Here is a 25,632-nt window from a genome sequence, read left to right as displayed (position 1 = left end):
TTTTGTTTCACTTTGCCGGTCTGTATCTATTCCTTGGTTTGTTCATCTTAGCAAAATGGCTTTTCAATAGAACTTCCACTGAAGCAGCTGAAAGTATAAACAAACATACAAACAAAAAAAGCCTTCAATTCCCATGGAAAATTTCTTTAGACAACAGGGATTGAAGCCTCAAAATGGTGGCACTGTCCACCAAAGCAGCAGGAAAGTGGACCCTGAGTAGGAAGCAAAATTGTGGGATCTGAAAACTACAAGCATCAGGAGTTTAACAAAATGCATAAAAATGATTGAAGGGAAATGGACTCTTAATACTGTTAAAGCAAAGTGGAAAATATTTAAGTTACTAGAAATGGAAACTTCAGTAACATATCTTGAAAGTAAAGCTTCAGGGCAAGATGTAATCTTTAGAAGTTTCATGGCATAGACTAAGACTTGAAAAACAACGACACTGAAGAGAATAAAATGAGAGCTATTAACTTTTGACTGGTCAGTGTTCCTGGGAACCCTGCAAATGTTTGTGTTGTAAAGTATGAAACATGACTTATTAGCCCTTGTATTTTAGCAGCAATTAAACTAGATGGAGTGTCCTTAAGGTAAAAGATCTACTTCCAATTGACTCTAGAACAATTCTAATTATGTGTGCACAAACTGTAGTCAAATTAATAAATGTTTAAGAGCAATCAGACTAACAAAACTTGAATATGAAGGGCCCCATATTGGGATATACCCAGATCACTTTCTCTCACTGCTAAAATGAAGAAAGAGTTTTGCATAAGTCAAGAAAATTACCCATCTATTAGGTGTCACTGTGGTAGTTCTGTATCCACCAAGACCACATTTGGATTCTGCAGATAATACTTACTTCTTTCAGTCACCTGAGGAAGCCAGGATTTTCCTTAAGGCTAAGCAAGAGAAACCATCCAGTCAAATTACAGAAGCTGAGGCAACCAATGGACTGAGTTTTGTCCATCTTGCAAGACTTAGTTCCATTTTATGTTTCCCAAGTATACTAGTTAATTTCTTCGACGTTATTTCAATGTGGAAAATATTTCGTAACATTCAGACAATTTAGTGTGTGTTGTATTATGTTTAAAGTATGATCCCAGTTTCCTACTTTGAGTCGAGGCCATAGACTTTGCCCCAACGCTGAGGGCCCAGGTCACTGCTGTACAAGTTCCCCATTCTGTAGGCATCACCTGCATTTCTTATTCCTGGATGCAAAACTTTGCATTTGACTGTATTAAAACACATTTTCTCTGAATGATCCCAGCATACCAAGTGATCCAGATCACTTTGTATGACTGCTCTGTCCTTGTTATTAGTTACCACTCAGTCAATCTTTGGGTTATCTACAGAATTTATCAGTAGAGATTTTATATTTACTTCCAGATGATTAATGAAAATGTTGAACAGCATCAAGTCTAGCACCAATCTCAGAGAACCCCACTAGAAATACTCCATTCAATGAGGATTTCCCACTGGCAACCACTTTTTGAGATCAGTCAGACAGCTCTTAATCTATTCAATGTGTGCTTTATTGATATTGTATAGTGCTTTTTAATGTCCTTCAGTCTTAAATCAAATGCAATATTTTTCAATCACTATATTTTTATAATAAAAATAAAAAGGCACATATCCAGTCTTTTAGCCACAGGATTTCCTGAGGTTGTCTCACTTACCACACAGTCACATAATCAATTAAATGTGACTTCCTATGACAAGCCAGGAGGAAACCAGAAGGAACTTACTCATTTGACAACAGGCATTGCCTAAAGAAAGATTATCTACCAATGATAGCATAGATTATAAATATTCTACAGTTCAAAAGTATTGCTTTAAGAGATTCAGTTTTGTGGGTTCATCAAAATTCAATATACAACCAACCAGTAAGGAAGCAACAGCTTCAAGTCAAACAATGCAAGAGTGTGCGTAACAAACAGTGCAAGTCATGAGATATAAAAACTGTGGCAAATTGCTGGTACTGTTCTGCTGGGTCTCGCGCTTTCTCTTCTCTGGGGTAGGTTCAGGGCGATATTGCTTGCCTCTGAACCAGTTCTTAATCACTCCCCTAGTGTCCTTGGAGGAGGGGAGTGGAGAGGGAGGGACCTGGGCCCGCCCTCTACTCCAGGTCCCAACCCAGGGGCCCTGGGGTTGTGGTGAACCACTTGACTAGCGGTTTCTTCCCCTGGGTTACTTCCCTCTCATACCCTTCAGCTTGTGAAGGGCTTCTTTCCTCTCTTCTATACAAGCCTGGTGCCCCTTACCTAGGGTTTCTGTTGGGCTTCCCAATCCACCGCAGCACTCCTCCAAACCTTCTATTTCTCTCTGGACAAACTCTTCTCTTCTGCAATCTGCTCCAATCCAACCTTTCTCCTCCAAATACCACACCCTGTCTGACTGAAGCAGGAGTTTATATCCCATGACTGGAGTCAGGTGCTCTAACTGGAGTCAGGTGCTCTAAGTGGAGTCAGGTGCTCTAATTGGCCACAGCTGTTTTAGTTAATCTAAAGCCAACCTTCCTCCCTTGGCAGGGAATAAGGCCCCCTGCTAACACTCTTATGCTGCCCTCTGGCCATGCTGTATCACAAAACATTAAGAAATTTTGTTTATTCTAAATACAGTACTTACCTCATCTAACAGATTGAGGTCTGACTGCTCTAATTATATAATTTATAACATAGGGATGTCCTGTTGATTCATTCCATGCACTTAAAAAAAAAACAACAACAAAAACTATTGCTTGTCTGTATTGACAGTAGATTCAGATTAGGAGTATGTATAAATTATGGCTTTGTGTATACTAGTATTTTTCTTAATACATCCTTAAATTGCACTGGCACCAGTGCAGGTCCACCAGACATAGCAATGCCGGGAGTGCTGGTGTAGACTGAGTCACTAGCATTTTAATCACGTCTTCTAAACCTGCTCTGAGCTCCAGCTGTTGCCAGCACAAATGAAGCTGCGCTAGTAATAGTACAACAATAAGACATTTTAAACAGATGCTTATGGAGACAAAGCCTATTTTTAACAAGTAGATATACAGGGCAAAGTTCTCTCTGATCCACATAGTAGATCTCTAGTGCATATTCTGCACATCAAGAACTTCAACTAGCAATAGTGAAATTTTTAATTGAGGAATGTACAGTAGAAATCCACATTGTTGATTTCCTATGGATACAGAGCAGAATGGGAGGAAGAACTTTGTTTACAGCTGGAATGAAGTGAGCAGCAGGGTATCACAGGACTGGCATTAGGATAGGTCTTATATAAGGCCTTGTCTACCCAAGCTGGGGTCTGAATTTACTCCACACTAGCCTGCCACAGATCAATTATCTGTATGGACTACGATGCGCAAAAACAGCTCGTTAATTCACTTCAATCTAGTCATGCAAATAGGACTAAATCAAAGCACAATAACTAACTGTTAATTTACAGAGTTCACATGGACAACTAGTGCACGGCAAGCTAGTAAGGGGTAGATTCACTTGCTGGAGACTAAGGCCTGGTCTACACTACGCTGTTAAATCGATTTAACGCTGCACCCGTCCACACTACACCGCCCTGTAAATCGATTTAAAGGGCTCTTTAAATCGATTTCTGTACTCCATCAAAACCACAGGAGTAACCCCAAAATCGATTTTACTAAATCGGAATTATGGTACTGTGGACGGAAATCGAAGTTACTGGCCTCCGGGAGGTATCCCACAGAGCACCACTGACCGCTCTGGACAGCAGTCAGAACTCCGATGCACTGGCCAGGTAAACAGGAAAAGCCCCGTGACTTGAATCAATTCCCTGTTGGCCAGCGTGGAGCTCTGATCAGCACAGTACCACGCAGGCTCATCAAACAGTAACAATAGTCTCCTGAAATAAAAAAAGAGCACCCCCTGACCAACACAAGAGGTATGGAATCTTACGCTATCGTGGGGAAGGAACATCGCACCAGAACTCCATTTGTCACAAACGAAATGAGAAAATAGTTGAAAGAATTTCAAAGTCCATGATTGCCAAAAGGACAACAGGAGAGACCTCAGTACAGTGCAACATAAAAGTTGAAAGAGCTAGGCAGGCATACCAGAAACCAGAGAGGCAAACGAAGGTCTGGAGCAGTCGAAAACATCGCTTCTTGCTGAGGGCTGCATGCAATTGGGGGCTGTCCAACCATACCCCACCGCTGCCGTGATTTCAAGCCGTGGCTGCGATACAACCCATGGCTGAAGATTCTGCTGAATGGATAAGATGAGAAACGAAGAGAAAGAAGATTGCTGATATCAAACACTCTCATTACCCACAGCAGCCAGACTTTTGGACCCCTGAAAACCATCCCAGCCCCCCAAGCCACTATCCAGACCAGGAAGCCATGGAAGGGACCTTGGTGAGTACATTTCGCAAATTTAAAACAGGTAAAACAAGCGTTTTTTAATGATAATTGCAAGCAGGGATTGTCAAGCAGGTTGTCATCATTCGCAGCTAGAAAGTTACAGGAAAAGTTCGTTAACCAATCTCGGGATGGAGTGAAAATCCTCCCAGAAGTCCCATGAATCGATATGAGTATCAAAAAGCTTTTCAGTATTCGGGGCAGGCCGCCTACTGGTCCCAGCCATGTAGAGACTTCGCCCCTCCCAGGCATGCACAATTAACGGAATCTGCTTTCACAAAGCACAGCGCTGAAGCGCCTGGACCATCACTCGCCGCAGTCAAGAAACATACGTCTCATCTTCCCCGCTGTTATCCACCAGAGTGAATCATTGCATTGTACACTGGTGGAAAATTGAGATTTTATTAGGGGAGCAAACATGGCGCTTCCTACTGTGCTGCAACTGCTACTCATGCTTGCCGTACTGACTGTGGGAGGGAGTAAGGTCGCTGGACTTTTCGGTTTGCCGAGCAGGGACTTCCAGCTAAGCACCATGCGTTGGGGGGGGGACGAAAAGAAGAGAAGATCATAACAATTAGCTACCCTGATAGCAGACCATGCATGTGGGAGAGGGAAAACGGGTTGGGTTACTGTTCCCTTCAACAAGACCGAGGCATGAATAGTCACTGTGGAATAAACCCTGAGAAGTAAACGTAAAGCCTTACCATGGCCGCATGGAAGCTGAATATGAGCAGACCGGACCGCGTTGCAGGTCCGAGACACCAGGGCCACAGGCAATCATATAAAGATGACACAAATACGACCTTGTATGAAATCACATGTGCAGTAAGGTCATATTTAATCCACTGTGAGACTACAACATTGTTCCTGTAAAATGTACTTTACGATACTTTCTCGCCCTGTTTTCTCCCCACCTGCACACTGTCTTCCTGGTACCCCATCCGGTAAGCTAGCTAAGATAAGGGCGGTAGAGAAAGAAACGAGAATGAAATGTTTTCAAAATCTCCGGAAGAACCCCAGTGACAAGCTCATCAGAAATGATGGAAGAAGTGAATAGCAAATACAGAGAGCCAGTGACCGGGAGGATAGGAGCCGACCTCGCGACGAATAGGATAGACGCTCGAGATGACAGGTGGCGCAGAAGAAGAGAAGTGCGCAAGAACAGCCGAAGATCAGCGTGGCGTGATGACACGCGGAGCTGCTGCGTATCAAACTGAGATCCTCAAGGGCGCATGCGGAGTTCAGGAACAGCAGCAGGTACAGAGCCACGCAGCCCATGTTTAGCTCCCCCCAAAGTACCCAACTTCCAATCCCCTCCACCCAGACGGTTCAGAACCGCGGGGGGAAATTCTGCACCAGCCCACCCTCCCCCATGAGCAGCCAACCAAAAGGCGGACAGAACTGAAATGGTGCTTAATGGGCTTGTCGTTTCCTCGATCCTCCTGCCACACCACATCTCCTCTATGCCGGTCATATCCTATGTATTAATCCTGTGCTCTTTTTAATTACTTTTTTAATCAAGAAATACACCCAAAAGGAGGGGTGATTTCTTACAGCTTGAACTTTTAAGAAAGAATTTCTCAGCTTCTTAGCTATATACCATAAGACTTTATTATCAGATAATATTTTATGATTTATAAATACCTGCACTTTATTCCTTCAGCAAGCTGTAAGTAAAGGGGAGGGTGGGTTGCTTAAGGGATCCCAATAGAGGCGGGTAGTTCATCAAGGAGAACGAGAGCCGTGCAGGTCCAGCGACCAACCTGGCCCGTTGGAGAACTACTTTTGCAAGGCTCTCTGGATGACCGCGACGCGGTGCCCCCTGTTGGTGCTGCTTCTAATCACCCTGGTTTCTGGCTTGTCATAGTCAGCGGCCAGGTGATTGCCTACAGCCTCTCACTCTGCAGAAGGTCTCCCCTTACTTCACAGAGATTGTGGAGCACCCAGCAAGCAGTCAATAACAAGGTTGACATTGGTGGCTCAGGCTGAGGATAAGTAAGATCAGAAGCGACCCTTAAACTGGCCAGAATGCCACACTCTACCTACCTATCGCACTTGCTCAGCTTGTAGTAAAACAGCTCCTGGACCACTGTCCAAGCTGCTTGTATGGCTATGGCCATGCATCAAGAGTAGGCTGGGTCAACCCAGGAAATACGACAGCCTCTCAACTCGCCAACTTGTTATTCTTGTCTGGAAGTAATTCCTTGCTGCAGCCGTTTAAAGAGATTTTTCTGAGACGCGAGCGTCTGAAACCCTTCCTGGCCATCCCACGTAGCTGTGAAACGGCCTTTGGATCCAACCCAGTGCTTCAGCACCAGGAAAAGTACCCTTGCGGTTACGTACGGTGCCCGGTGCTCCTGGGGCCAAGATAGATATGGGTCCATCATGGCCCCTCCACAGTTAGGAATCCCATTGCAGCAAGTCACAAACTTCGTAGGCAGCAAGCTTAACGATGCTTGGCTACTTGGCCTCACAGCAGCCCCCTACAGTAGATTTCCCACCCAAATTGATTCCCAACTGAAACCGTAGCTGCTGAGTTGCAAGCCCTTCCAGAGGGCTATGCCACTCGCTTCCCTCCACTGTTGAGGGCTGCTCTCACTTAGATTATGGCATTTTTGTTCAGGAGGGAATAGCAAGTACAAAGTTCAAAGAAGGCTCTTACACAGCAAAAACGTTTGTGCAGCCACTGGGAACGTCCAGCACCTTGCAAACTATGCGTCCCACCAGTCGTGCTTGTTTCCGTGCCCAAAATCGGCGTTCAATGGGTAGAAGCTGCCCATTACCAGCAGTATCTCCAAAATGCTGGGTCCACGGTTAGGGAGAATCAGTCTCCATGTCGTCATCGCTCTCGTCGGTGCGCTGTCGTACGCGCCTCCTCCCTCCTCCTCCCTCTCCTGAATTGCCGTTCATGGCTCACATAGACAGCACGATCGTGCGCGAGGTGTTTACAACTTGCACGATTGCGTTACTGGTCTCAGCAGGGTCCATGCTTGCTCGTGCATGGCGTTTGCTCTCTTCACCCAGGAAAAGGTGCGAAATGTTGGCTGCTGCTTTCACAAAAGGAGGGGTGAGGCTGTACCCAGCACCACCCGGGACAATGTTTTTTGCCCCATCAGGCACTGGGCTCTCAACCAGGAAGTGGGAACTATGGGATAGCTGTGGAACAGCTACCCACAGTGCACCGCTCCTGAAATCGATGCTAGCCTTGGACCATGGACACACAAATTCGAATTAAGGATCCTAGTGTGGACACACTAAATCGATTTTATAAAATCGGTTTTATAAAACCAGTTTAAACAAATTCGAATTAATCAAGTAGTGTAGACGTGGCCTAAGTGTTTGTGTAGACAAGCCCTTACATCAACAGAAATGAAATTCACAAAGTATACTAAATTGGAAAGAATTTCAAACAGAGGACAGGGGAATAACACAAATGGCAGAAAACAACAAAATGAGAATGACTCTGGAAAAGTCACACTGGAAAAATAAAAGGATAACAAATTTGAGGTGAAAATATTCCTCAACTTATACTAAATGGGAGTGAGCAGTGAAGAAGCAACTCTGAAAGAGTCTGAGGAGTGATGATGTCCCTGAAAAATGACATTTCAAATCCAAAGTGGATGGGGAAAAAATAGTCAATGCAATTTTTGGCCTTGTCTTCAGTGGTTAAAAAAGATGTGCTTTTATCATGGAGTAACTAACACACATGAGCTTTCTCAATGTAAAAGACACAGCGGAGACAAACCACTTTAATTTTACTGCGATGTAAATTAGACAAGGTCAGCACTATAGTATTGCTAGACATGTGACATTAACAGTCTTCCAAAGAAGCACACACTATGAAATAAGTAGCACACAAAGTTATAAAAATGTCAAGTCTATTTTCATCACCACAGATGAAGTTTTTTAAAAAATGGGAGGGGGCGAATAAGTAAGTGTCTGTTGGCCACAAAATACAATCCAATTTCACAGTTCATTACCTAGGATAGTTGTCTGTATCATCTGGCTTCAACCTACACCAGATGCACTTTCTACAGGGCAATGCTGCATCAAAATTTAGTTAAAAAAATACAAATAATAAAATTGATTTAAAATTCACATAATTGGTGTACAGTCTTTTCAATGTGGAGAAGCCCTGTAATTCACTTAAATTCTACCATATTAATTGTTACATGAGAAAAAGCCATTAATAGGAGACACATATGGTTTTACAATTATTCATATGAACTAGTGGAAACTGATTAGCTAAGAGAACATAACAGGTTATCATTACCTCTAAGTAAAGGTTTAGAGTAGATTGACACTATGTTAAATATGCAAGGGCAATACAAACAACAACATATCTGCCAAATGCTCCTTGTTAATCATTCTTTTTATGTACCATGATGCATTCAATACAAGGCCTCACAACAGAACTGAGACAAAGCTAGGCTGATCTTGTAGCCAAGTGACAGTGCTCTAGCCAAGTAAAGTGCCTTAACAGACTCCAAAAGGAGCCCTCATTTAGTTTTCCTCTGACAAAAAGCTGGTGATTACAATGAGTAACTTCAGGAAAACAAGGGTAGACAATCTGGTGAAAAATCTTTCATTGGTGGGGAGGATGCACTCGATGACCTCAATCTAGGCCTTTTCCATTTTTAATTGTTATGGTTCTAGGAAAATGAAAGGGTTCTGTCAAGGATGAGTAAAACCTGCACAGTGACTGGGGAGGGGGAAGAATTAAACACAGACTAAATATTGCTGTGGATTTTTTTTAAGCAATACTTGAAATATTTATTTTCACACTAATATAGACATAGAAAAATTACAGTTTGCACTTTTTGCCATCAGAATTTGAGTAGAGTTCCCATCCTGTCAAACTAGAATTCCTGGGAAGAAATTATAGGCTTTAGTGAAATACCCCCCCTTTCAGGATCTCTCCTAAATAGTTTCCTGTATCATGCTGAATTTATTTTTATGCTTGGAAGGATTAGATTTTTATCAGTAAATGTCTATTTCACCATACACACACAAACCAACAAATATTTCCATCAATGATAACCAAAATTTACAGATAGACAATGTGAGAAAATGCTGCTTGAGAATTTATTAGTTTGATTTATTTTGACATGTGATGCTGACAATTTGTGTTTTAACAGTTATAAAGTTTTAAATTATTGAATCTCAATGTCTTGTCATTAAATAATTATTGTCTGACATTCCCAAATTTTCCAACAACTGTGAAAATTTTATTTGATAATCTAAAAAGAAGTTTAAAAATGGCTACTATCAGTCAAAATTATAAAAAAAATAAAAATAAAATTCTGCAAAGCCCATTTATTTTATTTTAAAATTCATATTTATATTTTGCAATGCGGGTCGACCATCTCTTTTTTCTGTTGACAATAAGAAAACATCTCTGAAAATAGCATAAGTTTTCTATATTGGTTTCTGGAAAAGATCTTGTAGCATGGCTACAGCTAATAGTGTGTGTGTTATCTTAAATGAGTGACAACCATAAACAGGATCTTCAACCTAGATTCAAGAAAGCATGTAAGTCCATCCTTTTTTAGGAAAGCACTTAAGCATGTACCTAACTTCATCCATATGCTTAGGTCTCATTGGCACTTTTTCTGAAAGGAGTATCTTTGCATCTCAGTAACACAGGACCTCTCCCTGATATATCCTCTTCTGATTGGTTAGATTGTGATCAATCAGGAAAAGAGTGAGTTTTTGTCACTCTCTATACTGGAAGCACTTCTGTGTTAGCTACAACAACGTTCGAAGGTGGCTGTCGGCCAGAACCACATTTGACAGCTGTTTAAGAACATGGCAGTAACGAACAGTTTCAATGCCTGTGTTGACGGGGATTACTAAAGACAACTGTGCTACAGAACCTGTGGTGTATTCTACTCAGCACAAATGTGTTAGTAACAAAGTCTACATGTTGAGTGTGGAGAGAACTGTTTAACTGTAGCAGTATATGAAGCCTGTTTACGAAGTTATAAGCCCTCGTGCACAAAAAATTAGTTCCACTTCCCCTTTTCCCCAGTTCCCACTAAATTACGTTCTGGATTCTGTATTTTCCACAAAACAGTCGATACCATCACAAAAGCTATTTAAGGGATGCAGGGTTTTTTACATTATTTTAACTGTTACTGAGGCCATCAGCCATTCTGTGGTAGATAGAACCATGAACTTGGGTTTTGACAGGTACAGTGTCCTTCAAATTCACATATAAAACAAATTTATCTGGAATCAGTAAGTCCATACATACATTCTGCTCATGATTTGGGATCTCAGACAGAAATAATTCTTTTGGACAGCCATTTCATTAACGCTGCTGCCCAATCTTGTGAGCGCAAAAGTGGCAGCCCAGTGATCTGGATCTGAAAGTGCAGAGAGGTGTCTAATGAAAAAAAATGCCAGTGTAAACTGTAATTAAATTGTTGCCTCTCCTTTACAATTTCACATACTAGCTCTTTGTAGTTTTCTACTGTTCTTGATCTTCCATGCCTCCCACAGTTAGTTTATATCACCATCAATTTAACACCATCAAGTGGTAGGAAATTAACAAGAGGCGCTGAGATCAGAAGCAGCGAATACAAACTGAAAAACACCTAGTAAACTTGATTTAATAGTACCAGTGGTATATTCTGAAAATTATAGACCAGGTTGTCTTAATTAATTATTAATATTTATTAATGGAAAACTTTAAGCCTTATTTTTTTCCAGTAAGGTTTCCAAACCTGTAATCAGCTGGTAGAAGAGTTTCATTTATTTTGCCTTTTCCTTTATTTTTATTTTTTTTATTATTAATATAGGTAATGTTTCCACCACAGCTGCTACAAATTAGAACAATGGAGAAGTGGATTACAGTGGGTGGGAGAGGTAGTCACAGTGAGTACATATTTATATTTTAAAATAACAATGATTCTAGTCAATAACAAAGTTTTTAAAATTCACAGTGTTAAAATATCTTAATTGGTCCTATTCTACATTACAATTGATGTAGATAATGTATTGTAGTTTTCAAAGCATTTAAAATTTCAAATCCATGCTTGAATAAAGTGTATTAATAAACTCCAATAATTTTAACTAATACACGTGACTACAATCATTTCGAATTTAAGTGTTTCATTATTTAAACTAAATATTGGGGGGGATTCAGTATTTAACTAAGAGGACTGGACAGAAATATGCATTTAATATACTCATTATTTTGTTCCCAATGTAGAAGGCTTGACTTCCACTAAGGCTAATTTGAGCTCACAAATTCCTGACGACACATTTCAAATTCAAAATAATGTTCTGAACAGGGTTTTAAATTTTTTTTTTAAAAATGCTATAAGTGCAGCAACTTTTAAATTAATCCTGTAAACCTTTGCTGTAGGAGAAGATCTTTGATGCTTTTCAACTGGTCAACTGAAAAGTTTGTTGTCCCTTAAAAATATCTGGATTAGATTGGTGGCTAATCTTCTTCCTTAAGAATCCACCCACATGCACTGTGCTGGAATTACGTAAATAATCTGTGAACCAAAGGCTCCAGTAATTTCCAAATACAAAGACTCCTTCCTGTCTACTGATATAATGTAAAAGTCAGATAGACAGTATCTGAGAAAACAGAACATTTAGCCCTAAAATTAGGGTATTTACTTAATATTTCATCTGGTACACCGTTATCATCCAGGAAGACGTGATGTAATGCTGTAACACATAAAATGACATACAGGAGAATGAAAATTAATCAATGTATTTCAGTACTCTAAACAGACTGTAACCTTAACTAAGCTGTGCATATGAATTCTCTTAAAATTATTAGTCACACTCTTTGATGTAAACCCAATACATGATGTGCGAAACCTGCCCTCAGGTAGTTGGAATTTGTGGGCCTGACTTCAATGGGAGTTGCACAGATGCGTTTTAGAGCATAATTTGCACATATAAGTCCAAGATATGGGTAAATTAACTTTACTACTGCTACTACTACATAAGACACAACTTCTGAACTAATTTCAGTAAGTTTTTTGAGTTTTTAACGCATAATGTTCTACTTTTGTTATGATAACCCCACATATTGACCACTGGTTCAAAATCATAGAACTAAGACTAGGGGCTTGTCTACACTGCCCTGCAGTTTGGACAATGGGGGAATGAACAGCAGCGTGTACCAAAATGCTGCACTGTAACTTCCCCATGTGGGCGCTGAAGGCGCGAACTAAAAAGGTTCCTAGTTTGTATTAACATACCCAACTTTCAGTTTGCGCCTGCAGCATCCACACAGGGGATTTACATCATAGCACTTTGGTGCACACCGCTATTCATACTCCCATAGTCCAAACCACACAGCAGTGTAGACTTAGCCTAAATTTAACTTTGCTTCTAGGCCACCTCATGCTATTTTTATCTACGAATGCAGAAAGCAGAGAGCAAATACAAATTAGATGAATTTGTGAAAAAAGAAAAAACAAAAGATACTAGAAAAATAAGTCCTGTTTTTAATCTATAGACTAGGTACAGGAGTCACAGTAAGGGATTCCCTAGACTGCAGTATTAAATATGCCTCTACGATGAGATGTAGGCACCATCACTATGGAAGAGAGAAAAGGTCTAGCCACTATGACTCATTCAAGCCTTGACTTAACAGCTGAGACAGCCATGAAAAGTGTCAGTGCCAGCACTGATGAAGCAAATGTCGCTGGGAAGTAAATTTACTTTCCATTACACTAGGTTCTTCAAATATAATGTCTACAGCAAAAAATGCTAGAAATCTTTAGTAATATACTTGCCTGATATCAATCCACTGTCAACCTTCTACTTTCACAACCAAAATCAAAGAAGGCCATGAAAGTATTTATAATGAGTCCAAATAAAATCAAATCTCAAGTGATTAATTATTTAACCCCTTTCCCCTCTCCAAACATACACTCAAAGTCAGCATAAACACAATTAAAATTAATCTATAGAGAGCTGTATCTATACTGGATCCATAACTGATGAGAGAACTAAACAGTCACTTTCTTACATACAAGTTACTCTATGCCTGTCCTGGAAAGGAAAAAAATAAATACAGACAGAATATGTGGCATGTACTGGATTATATTATTTGGCTACATTATAGTTTTTGATTTAAAAAAAAATGAATATAATTTTCTGAAACAAATCTCATACACCCTTAAGCCTATTGTAGTAGATGAGTGAACTTTTTTTGACCCCCCTACAGCCACAAGAGACCAAAACACAACAGACCCACTATGATTCTGCTACCCAGCAGGGCTATCAAGTGGGAAAGGTCAGACAACGGAATTCTGAAATTGATTTCTTTAGAGTGTAGAGGTGGTGATTGCTGGGCAGGCCTGGTATTGGGAAGGTTACAGCCCCTGGACTCTCACAGGTTACAGATCCCACAGTTATAAACCCTGAATGATGGGGACATGCAGTTGGCCACAGACACTACTAAGTCTATGGATTCCAACCCCACTACTATTTGTATTGATCTCCTTCACAAATGTTGTTTACTCTGGCTCCACACGTTGACTTTTAAGATAGTCTGGAAAATCTATACATCTAAATCCAGAAACAGTGACCTTCAGGATCTCATCAACGTGCTCTGATATAAGGTTTCTTAGAGTATGTGGCCAGTAGGAATAAAGGTCCAAATTCACCACTAGCACTGCAGCAATAACTCCACTGAAGCCAACATAGTTGCACTTTCCACAAGGTTGAATTTGGTTCATTTTTTTAAAATGCTGTAAAGTTCTTAAATTGCCTTGTGCTATTTTTGGATGGCAGACTTCAAAAAAAATGACTGTGAAAACCCACTCCAAAAATCACAAAGCCAAATAGCTGAAAGCTATGTCTCCAGCTTACAATTTCCGACAAATTCCAAATCTCAGTAGCTTCTAGGCTTCATTCTCTCACGAGAACCAGTCTATAAGACTCAATTCTCCTCAATGTGGAATCAGGTAAATCCAACAATGGTTATCAAGTGAACTTGAACAATACTTCTCAATTCCATTTTTAGTACATGTGCAATTTCCATTCTGTTCCTTAGAATCACAGAATTTCCTTTCTATGAATTTCCATAGAATCATTCAATTTCCTTTCTGTTCCTTACTATCAATGAAATCAGTTTTTGTGTGTCTTTCTGTCTTAGCAGCTATTAAAAAGGAATTTATCTTAAAGACCACTGAACATATATTAAAAACATGGCCATTATTTTATTTATAAGCTTTGTAATGTGCTCTCCGTAGTTATATCTGAGAATCTATAATGGTTCCAATTTAAAAAAAAAAAATCACAAGAGTCAGGCAATTTAAGACAAAGGGCAACAATCCACTGCTTATCAGGACTCAAAATATTGCCTTTATAGGCTGCCTTGTTAAGTTGCTTTCTGATGTGAAGAAAAGAGTTGGAGTGAGAAGCATAAAAAAAATGATGGCACTTCTCTATTACACTACAAGAAGCTTTATGTAAATCTGCATTACTTTATAATCTTGACTCTTTCAGGGCTGAACCCTAATCAATTGCATATTGGTTCACAGATGCTACAGAAAACAAATAGTTTCACTTATATATGATCAGCACCAACATGATTAGTATAAGATGCCTTTTAAATTATAGTTATGGTTCATTAAGGTTGTACGAGATTTTCAACAAAAACTTGACATGTGTACAGCAACACCCTTCCCCTTTCAGTGACTATTCACTGAACAAACCAAAATGTAGTTGCTTAAGAGAGGTAGTCTCTCAATCAATGTGGAGCACAACAGTACTCTTCCTTTGAGGATACCTTGGGGAGGTCTTTTAAGACAGTAGTTGCCTTATTAGAGTGATCTCTTGTACAGGTTTCACTGTTTTTATTTCCCCATGAGGAAACAAAGTGATAACTCACCATGTCAAAAGGAAAGTCATAAATTGTATCATATTAATAAATCATGCAGAGCAGCTATGTCTGTACTTCTTTTAAAAGATAGTAATAATTAGGTTATAAGAAGAAAAGCCAGAGATTTCAGCAGCAGATGCATTTCAAGTTTCTGTTGGATCCTGGAACTGTGCCACTTCTCACATTTTTGTCTGAAACTGGCTCGTGGTGCTGGTGAAAGGAAACAATTTGACCTTTTTACTGAAAAAATCAGAGTGACTCTCAAGTGGAATTCAATGGATTTGCCTGGCCAATTATTACTGCATAATTTACAGCCATAGGAGTCTACGACCTATGGAGGTGAGGAAAGCAAATAAAATAAGTGGGGGAAAAAAAGCAGGAGAAAGGAGGGTAATGCAGTAAGTGTGGCGTACTACATCCTTTCTTCTGCACCAGTGAAAGCCCAGCCTCTCCATCACCGTGCTGTTGGGAGTTCTAAAAAATTTGGAGAGAGGCACAGTGGTGGCAGGGAGAGTTGATGCTTTGCACGGCATGTTTCTCTCAGAACAAGCCAGACCGCAGCAGTATATCACACTCCATGCACAAACCTCTGAATGAAAAACCTGGATATTGTGTGGGCACAAACAGAGGAATTATGGCAGCATGGCTCAAAGAACCTGGACAGCAAGAGAGAGGGGGAGTTAGAGAGCACCTGAGAGCTCTGCAGAGGACCAGCTCCCTCTGTATGTCTGGAGCTTACTTCCCATGGGAACATGGGATTCAAAGTCCTCCCCTCTGAGGAAACCATTCATTGACAATGATGAGATTAACAACAATTTTCTTTGATCCTTCATTCTCCTTCTGAGGATTTTACCACAGAATGGAATGATTCAGACCAAAATTAAATTATTCAGTTATAGGTTTTTAATACTTAGCATTATATTTCACTTTACCTACCATTTTCAAAGCATACCACAAACATTAACTAATGAAGCCTCCCAAAACTGAGAGATGGATAACAAGTGTTGTCCACAATTTTTAGATCGAGAAACTTAGAAGAAAAAAAAAGACTTTCCCAAGGCCACCAAGAGAATTAATGGCAGCAGAGTTAGAATTAGAAATAGAATCTGAGGACTGATCTGTTCCAGTCAGATTTCTCTGAAACCAGGAATGGAACAGAGTAATGGCACTGGCTATATCATTCCATTAGGCAACAGATGACAGATCGCTTCAGGTTTGTTTCAGTTCTTTTCTGGATTGGGTGATCATGGAGACAGGATGAATCTGTGTCTGGGACTTGGCTAGATTTACAATATATCCCCTTTGAACCATCTCTAAAATCCATTTGCTTAATGTGGAGAACAATCCACAAATTGAAAAAGATTACCACCTTCTCAGGGCTTCAGTCCAGACTAGGCTGCAAGAAACTTTATGGACTGGTTAAATGATCATGTGGATCTACTTGGAAAGTAGCCTTCATCTTCCACTGAAGAAGTTTCTTTTTCTGATCTTGAATTTTCCTGACAGGTTCTGCCAAAAAACTGGTATTCTCTTCCATAATGTCTAGTGAGGATCAGTAACTTCACAACCTTAACTGGCAAGTCCCCCACCACCTTGTTCTTCAGGTATCCCAATACTTTTCCACCAGAATTGACAGAGGCTGCAAGGAATAGTTTAGCCTGCACATCCAATTCCCAGTTGAACAAACACCTATGCCAGTGAGTCACAGTACTGAAGCCCATTATACTGCCTGAATTCTGAAATGCATCAAGGGCACTGCAGACAAAGACTGCAACCAGAGAAATCTTCAGTTAGACGGGGTGGAGAAAGGCTTCCAAGCCTTAGGCCTATCTAAGCTTGAGGAAGATGTTTGCAACCGAAACACATAGGAAAAGGAATGCATTTCCTAGACTGAGATCTTCTTGGGAAAGAGAAGGGAAGAACTGCTGAGTCTGTCTGACTTTCCCCTTTTGGGGACTAAGATATTCTCTTTATCAGCACTTCTCAAACTATGGGGCAGGCCTCCTAAAAGAAGCATGGGAATGTGTCAAGAGAGGAGAGTGTGTGTGTGTGTGTTGTTTTTTTTGTTTGTTTTTTTTTGTTTTTTTTAAGAGCTCTGGCTGTTAGCCCCAGGCAGCTAGAGCTTGTGCAGAAGGGCCGTGCACACATGGGCAGAGGGAATAAAGAGGACAGCCAGAGCCCTGTCGCCCAGACTCACTCCTGCCCAATTCTCTCATCAGGAGGAAGCCCAAGTTCAGGCTCTCCTTCCCCCTGACACCAATCCCTCACCTAGAGGTGGTGGGGCTCCAGCTCTCAGCCCCAAGGTGCCTGCAGCAGCACAAAGGTTAAGGGGGCACTGGGGTGCTAAGTCTGCTGTGAAAAGTGACATTGATGAATATAATTTTTCACATTGCCACCCTTACTTCAGTGCTGCGGCTGGCATGGTGCTGCCTTCAGAGCTGAGTGCCTGGCCAGCAGTCGCTGCTCTCTGCTCTCCCTTCAGAGCTGGGTGGTGGTATATCTACTTGCGGAGAGGGCAGGGGCCATAAGTGACTACAGACACAAAGGGGGGCCCAATCAAGTAACTTTGAGAACCACTGCTCTATTTTGTTCCAACCTCCTTGCTCTGAATTAGAGATGGTTTGTCTTCCTTCACACAGCCGCTTCCAATAGGGTATTGACTCTTTTCTTGGAGTGCCTGCAATGGGAGGACCTCCTTTTGTAGCCCCCTTTCCTTTCATTCCCTCTCCTTCCCATTCACTTCAGAGTGAAGGAACTCCTTGGAGAAATCTTCAGATTGGAGGGAGGAGAGGGGAGCACTGTTTGCTCTTCCATAGCTGTGTATTGGTTTCTTCCAGAAACTGTCCTCTTTCCCTGCAGCTCACCAAGCAAGGTTCCTTTAGTAGGCCTGCAGGAAGAAGGCATGAGATTTCTTCTGGGGGTTGGGGGCATTAATTGAGCTCCCTGAGGAAGATCCCATGGCTCCACTTTTAGAGTTGATAACCTACAACTAAAAGTTTTGTTACCTCTACCCAGTGGGAAACCTGTCTCCAGCCCTACAAAGCTAGCATGTAACCTGAAGTAGACCACTACAGAGCACAACCCATTTCGGCCGCACAATCTGAGAATATTGACTGGGAGACACACTGTTATAAGAACAGAAAGGGTTGTAGGGTAACAGGGAATGCTCCCTTATTGTGTTCTCCCTGTTCCTTGGTATCTGAGCTGAGATAAATATCCTCCTCTGTTTTTTCTGAGGCAGTAACGGAGGTGATGTGGTTGCACTGCAATCTATGGGTGGAGGCTGTGGGTGCAGGCTCCAGTGTTTTGGGCATAGATTTTCCCTTGGAAAGAGTCTGATGACTGTTCTTCCTTAAGAGTTTAGAGGAGCAGAGCACTACTGGATGCTAATTACTTTTACTTCCCTCCTTTACAATGTGCCCCCGATAGGGTTGACTAAAAATTGGAAATATCCTATATTTTTTATTACCTTGTTTCCCACAGCAGCCACCCTGCCTCACTGATTTCTCTCATATTATGTCTTGTCTTTAAGACTGAAAGTTATTTGGGGCTAGGACTGCCACATATACAGCACCGTACCACGATAGGACTCTGATATTGTTGGTCTCTAGGAGCTGGCTTCCTGACGATCACTATATTTGTGAAGACAGCCCTGAGGAGGACAGAGCCCAGGCAGTAGGATCACATTGTTCTACCCTTATGCAGAACCAAGATTCTGAGGAGAGTAAAGGGATCTGAACCTATCAGGGGACGAAGTTTCCACACTGTAAAACTACAGAGAGCATTCCGCTAGAGGGAATAGGCTTAAGGGCTGATGCAGCTCTGAAAGAATGCAAAGTGTTCTGCCCCCTTACTGCACTGTTCTGGCTTACTATCTGGCTCTTCAGGGTCGCCCAACTTTCACGGTCTTCTTAATGAATCAAGAGAGAGACAGGAAATCTGCTCTGCACTCAGTAAGATTGGGATCATGAGCATGGGCTCAGACATCTTAGAGTTGGACTTCTTCTGGCTCATCAAAAGGGAATTTAGGCACTCATCTCCCTGAAGGATGAGGGGAGTCTGCATCTCCTCACCAGAGTTTGTGCTAACAGGGAGAAGGATTGAGGCAAACCCTCCCGCAATGGGATCATAAATGAGGGACCCAGCTTCCAACTGCACAAGACACAACAACCTACACCCACAGATTCTATGAGAGGGTGTCGCGGGGCGATGACTCACCAGCATGGCGCCTCCAGCTGGTCATCCAGGGAATTAGCTCTTTCCAGCCTGGAGCACCCTCTGCAGGCCAGCGTCTCGCCTGCTGCTGGCCCCGTGTCCTTCCCGACCCCTCTGCCCAGGGATTCTGCCCCCTCATTCTGGGTCTCCCCTCCCAGGGGAACCCCCAACCCACTATCCCCACCTTGCCTCAGTGGTTACTGCCAGTCTCCATTTAGCCCCCACACACTGGGGCAGACGGCAGTTTGTTAACCACACATCAGCAAGGGGGTTGGACCAGCTGCCTCTCCCTATTCCTGGGCTGCCCCTCTGCAGCCCTAGTACCCTTGTGGGACCTTAACTCGGCCTGCAGCCTGGGGCCTTGCTAGGCTGGAGCTCCCAAGCTCCCTCTGCCCTTCCCCCAGCACTGCTCCACCCTAGGTATCCTCCTCAGCTTCCCAGGCAGCCAGGTCCTTCTCTCTCTGGAAGCGAGAGACCAACTGACCATCCTTCTCGCCCACTGCCTTCTTATAAGTGCCAGCTAGGCTCTGATTGCACTGGCTACTTTCCCAACCAGCCCAGCTTTTCCCCCGCCACAGCCCTCTCCCAGGGCTTTTTTAAGCCCTTCAAGGCAGGAGCGGGGTAACCACCCCGCTACAGAGGGGCAAGACCCCCCACACCGGGCCCTCCTGACCTTTTCATCCGGCCCCTGCCCCGTAGGCCCAACCGGCCCCCTCGCCCCTTCTCTGCAAGCCGGCTGCACTATCTGCAACCGGTCCGTTTTCAAACCGCGCCACGGAAACAACTCTACACGCTCGTGCTCCATACCTTTCATTTCCTCACCCTCGTGTCCCGCCCCGACACCAAGTGGCGGGACCTCCTGCCACCTCTGGAGGGTGAGGAGCCCCGGTGGGCCAGCCTATACTCCACCCTGGTCCCGAGGCCCGCCGGGGATATCAGTTGGTGGCTCCTACATGGGCCCGTGAGCACGGGCGTGTATTTGGCGCGGTTTACCCCTGTCCCAGACACCTGCCCCCTTCTGCGGCATGAGGGAGACCCTGGCGCACATTTACTTAGAGTGCGCCAGGCTGCAGCCCCTATACCGGCTCCTCACTAATCTCCTGTTGCGTTTTTGGCTGCACTTTTCCCCTCACCTCCTTCTCTACGCACTCCTTATCCAGTGGCCCCACGAAGTCTCGGGACCTCCTGGTCAACCTCCTCCTCAGCCTGGCTAAAAAAGCCATCTACACGACCAGGGAGAGGAAGTTGGCCGATGGAGACTCCGGTGACTGTGGGGCTTGTTTCCGGTCCATGGTCCGTTCACGTATCTGGGTGGAGTTCCTCTGGGCGGCTTCCACTGGCTCCCTTGACGCCTTCGAGGAGCAGTGGGCGCTGTCCGGGGTTCTCTGCTCGGTATCCCCGTCAGGCTCCCTTCTTATGACCCTCTGACCACACTCCCGTCCCTGTTCTTTTATTAGTTGTCCCCCGTAATCAGTGGGCTTCTGTGGTCTTGTGGGTCCTCCCCTTAGGCTGGGGGAGGATCCTTTAGCCCGCCCACTTCCCGGAAACCGAATAGATACAGAGGGGCAAGCTTGGTTTTCTTTCTAGGTTCAACTGCCATGCTGTACTCTGAAGGCAGGCAGGAATATTAACAGGATTTTAGGTTTATCTTCCATGCTGAACTACATGAAGAAGGGGAGCTCAAGCTACTGGAGTCTCAACTGAATAGAAAGGAGAGCTCTCCCTTCCTGCAGCACAACTCCAAATATTCTGGGGCTACCTTTAGAAGAACCGCTCCTTTTGGTTTCAATTTCTATCCTAGAATAGTGAACTCTGCAACTGCCTCCCTGAAGTCCTGGATGCAGAACTCAAAACTGATTGTTTCTTCACGGGCTGGGCTGAACTCCTTCCTGCCAGTAACTGACACTTCTACTTCTGCCATCAAATAAGCAAGAGGGCTAAGGAGCCACTGTTAGAAATATGTGAGCCCTTACTATGATAGCCCTACTACAAATAAGCCCTAACTATGATAAAGAAATGCCTTGAACTTCGGCAACAAAGTAGATGTTGCTCCTCTTCTTAAGATCTGGAGAGAGAGGTTTATTTCCAACATACACAACTCGGCCCCTTGCACAGGAACAAAAACATAGTGCTCTGGCCCTGAAAATAGTTAAACAGAATACATATAGAACTTCCACTATCACTGGAGCTGAATATTATCTTTTGGCCACAACAGCTGAAACAGTACAGTTCAGAGTAAGTGGTTGGAGCTGGAACTGAGATATGGCTGTTTTTTCCCTGTTGGCTTTGAGGTATGTTACTTTAAATGGTCAAACATCGTGCTTGCAGAAGCAACTGTGGTTTCCCCAGGCTCCCCTATCAAAAGTAACTGAAAAGTCAATGATCAAGGAAAACATTTTGGATGGCATCACTTGACCTGAACTATGATCTTACAAAAGGAAAGACAAAAGCTGTGAAGCGTCAAAGCAGATTGGCAGATGCCCTTCCCAGAAGTAGAGTATGTTCATCTATAGACTGTAACAAAGCTGTGTCAGGAAGAAGTGTTCATGTGAAGAGTTCTAAGGGTTCACTGGTAAATGCTGACATCAAGGAGGAAGAACTTCTTAGCATCATCTGTTCAAAGTTCCCAATGAATTGTTATAGGAGTGGGTGGGTGAGATTCTGTGGCCTGCATTGTGCAGGAGGTCAGACTAGATGATCATAATGGTCCCTTCTGACCTTAAAGTCTACGAGTCTAAATAAAACCCAAAATCCCACTGTTTGATTCTATTTTTGGGGCGGACACCAGGCGGTCAAATAGTTGGTTCCCCTCTGTCTGCTCACTTGATTTTAGTGCCAAATGACTGCTTCTTTATCTCTAAGAAGGTGACTGGTTGATATTTAATCTTTTCTAAATTAAAAAAAAACATTCTTCCCAAAGAAATATTCCAAGAAACTAGTTGTACAGATCTATTTTACATAAAAGAATGATGAATGGATTGTAACATGGCAGCCATACATAAAATAGTCTGCATCAATCTCATGCAGTGCACAGTTTATGCAGATGATTTAGTTTGGGTACATAAACAAAGAATCATGTAACTTAGAACCAAATTTAAAAAAGGAACTTACGACAACAGTTAAAATGTTGTTCTAAAATCTATTATTAAATATAGACAAATTAATTGAAGATTGATAATTTCTCTTAGTACCAAACCTAACAACTTGAAAAATATTGTACACATTGTTTTATTATGAGCAAGGCTGGTAGCATTACTTATTATGAAGGTTGCCCAACACTTCCCATTATAAAACCCTGTTTTCACTTGCTTACAGCTTTATCAAACTTTAACTGTTTGGGTTGAAACCTTCCATGCTGGGTATCTACCTGAGGCTAACATTTCTTCTCCCGCCCGCCCGCCGCCAGCCAAAATGGTTCATTCATTTCTGATAATGAGGCTAAAGAAAGACATTTTGTTTTGCCCATGTTAAAAAATTCTAGCAATCTTTTCTTTAAGAAGCTTCAGTATCCCAATGCTTTGTGCCACTTGAAATGTGGCACAAAAGTGGCCTTTGTGATGGGAATTTTATTTATTTATTGCTGTTCCTGTGAAAATCAGCCCAAATCTGGCCAAGTAATAAGCCTTTGAAGGAAAAAAAACAAAAAAACAAAACAAAAACCAGTTCACACATGCTCAACAGAGCCTTGCTAGAGATTGACAGATAACCTCCTTGAAAACTCCATCCATATGAGGCCTGGGATTGAGCAGGACTTTCCCTGAAATTGCAGCTCTGGACTGCTGTGGGCCAGGGATGAAGAAGAGAGGATTTAGACAGGGACAGCTGGAGGAAATGAGAAAAAAGGGTCAAGCATGGGGGTGGAGAGGTAACAGACAGAAGACTGTCCCCACTGCAGCGAGCTCCCCTCTAGAGCCTGGAACAGATCCCAAAATTCCTGAGACTCATCATTCCTCTGCTATCGGCAAACGTATGTGAAACCCACTAGCAAAGCAGGAGTCTGTCTTACAGACAACAGCCTCCTTCACAGCACAACCCTGTTCCACCCCGAGAACACGTTCATCTTTGTGTGGAAAAAACAGTATGTGATCATGTAATTAAAGGCTGTATTATACAACATATGCACAATGGAGATGAATTAAGGTTACACAGACAACCTTAATTCTGTCATTTTCTAACTTGTCAGTCCTTGACATTGCAACATGATATTTATATTACAAAACAATCCACATATTAAAAAATAAAATGTGTTCAGTATAAAAAGAAAATTACATCGCAAAAAAGTGCCTTTTCAAAGCATCTAAGTGACTTAGGAGTACAAGACCCAAGAAAGTCACTCAGAGAACTTTAAAAATGCCATTCAAAATGCACATTTATTTAACATATGGATTCTAACTGGAAGGGTGGGGGAGGTTGCAAACAAGTCCAAGAGAGTCATGACCACCCTTCCTTTCTTTAGGGCTATATGGAATTCCCTGAAAGTTTTTTCTCTTGCAACATGGGGTCACAGTATCTATCTGTACCTATTTTTATAGTTCCTTTATGGAAAAATTTGATTTTTTTCAAGCTCTTACGTAGTCAGAAAATTTCTTAGCTGCAGCAACAGAAGCTGCATACAATATCTAGAGAGCAACATTCAAAGCACTGCCTTTTTTTCACCTATGGAGAACTAGTACATTTTGTACCTACAAAATCTATTTCCCCCTGACCAGTGGCGTGTGGAAGTAGTCACTGGAAATTCAGACGCCTAATCATCATCAGTTTAAGATCTAACCTTCATGACTAGGGCCCTACCAAATTCACAGTCCATTTTGGTCAATATCACAGTCATAGGATTTTTAAAAATTGTAAATTTCATGATTTCCGTTATTTAAATCTGAAATTTCACTGTGTTGTAATTGTAAGGGTCCTGACCCAAAAAGGAGTTGGTGGGAGGGGCTGCAAGCTTACTGTAAGGGGGGGGGGGGGTTTGCAGTACTACTACCCTTATTTCTGTGCTGCTGCTGGTGACAACTGCCTTCAGAGCTGGGCAGCTAGAGAACTGCAGCTGCTGGCTGGGAGCCCAGCTCTGAAGGCAGAATCACTGTCAGCAGCAGCACAGAAGTAAGAATGGCTAGGTATGGCCACTCTTACTTCTGCACTGCTGCCTGCAGAGCTGGGCCTCAATCAGGAGTCACCACTCTCCAGCCAACAGCTGCTGCTCTCCAGCCACTCAGCTCTGAACACAAGGCAGAAGTAATAGTGGCAATACTGTGATCGCCCCCCCCAAATAACCTTGCAACTCCCTTTTGAGTCAGGACCCCCAATTTGAGAAACGCTGATCTCCCCCGTTAAATCTGTATACTATAGGATAAAAGCACACAAAGATTTCAAGGGGGAGACCAAATTTCACAGTCTGTGATGCGTTTTTCATGGCCATGAACTTGGTAGGGCTCTATTCATGACTGCAAAAACAACCTACCACGTGAACTGATGTGCTACCACCAGCTAGCTACAGGGCTACTCAGTGGTGCTGGAACAATTTTTATAGTGAGGTTGCTGGAAGTGGAAACTATGTATTTGAATTGCTATTACGACTACTAAAGTCTATGGCATTTTTGAGGCATTGCAACATTCACTTTTCACATCAACCAGTACCAGGCAAACAAACCAGGTGGCGCAGGAAATGGATTTGAAGGACAAGAATATAAAGCTATTACTCTTCACTTAATCCAGAGCTGACCTACTGAAAAGCTGACCTCACAATTGGGGTGGGGAAAAAACATTATATCCAACACACGACATGAAAGGAAGCCTCTGCTGTTACCAGAAAAAGACAAGAATCCTCAGGAAAATAACTTTTCAGCTACTCTTGAAGTTTAGCTCAAGGGAATCACCAAAGGAGAGACTATGTATTAATTTAATACATACCTACTTCTCTGTTTGTATGTGTGTGGAGAGAAAGAATGCACCAAAGAAATGATAGTGTTGTACAAAGCTTTCCTCAGCATAAGATGGGGATGACTGCTTTAATCACAACAGGCATTATCAAGGTAATCCAAAACAAGTACCAACACAGGGTCTGATTCTCCACTTGCTTGCATCTTGTAAAGTCATTAACGTCTGTGCAATGTGAATACAAAATATTGTCATTCTGATCTGATATTTTACACAACGGTAAACAACTATAAAACGTTTAAGG

General features: G+C 42.4%; 1 protein-coding gene across 4 annotated transcripts in view; it reads right to left on the bottom strand.

The window, feature by feature from the left end:
* Nucleotides 1-25,632, bottom strand: part of CDC42BPA (CDC42 binding protein kinase alpha) — a 346,923-nt gene that overhangs the window by 301,133 nt on the left and 20,158 nt on the right. The window lies entirely within an intron of this gene.

Source organism: Chelonoidis abingdonii, chromosome 3 (genome assembly GCF_003597395.2).
Source record: "Chelonoidis abingdonii isolate Lonesome George chromosome 3, CheloAbing_2.0, whole genome shotgun sequence".
Lineage (NCBI taxonomy): Eukaryota > Metazoa > Chordata > Testudines > Testudinidae > Chelonoidis > Chelonoidis abingdonii.
This window is presented reverse-complemented; position numbering and strand designations above follow the sequence as displayed.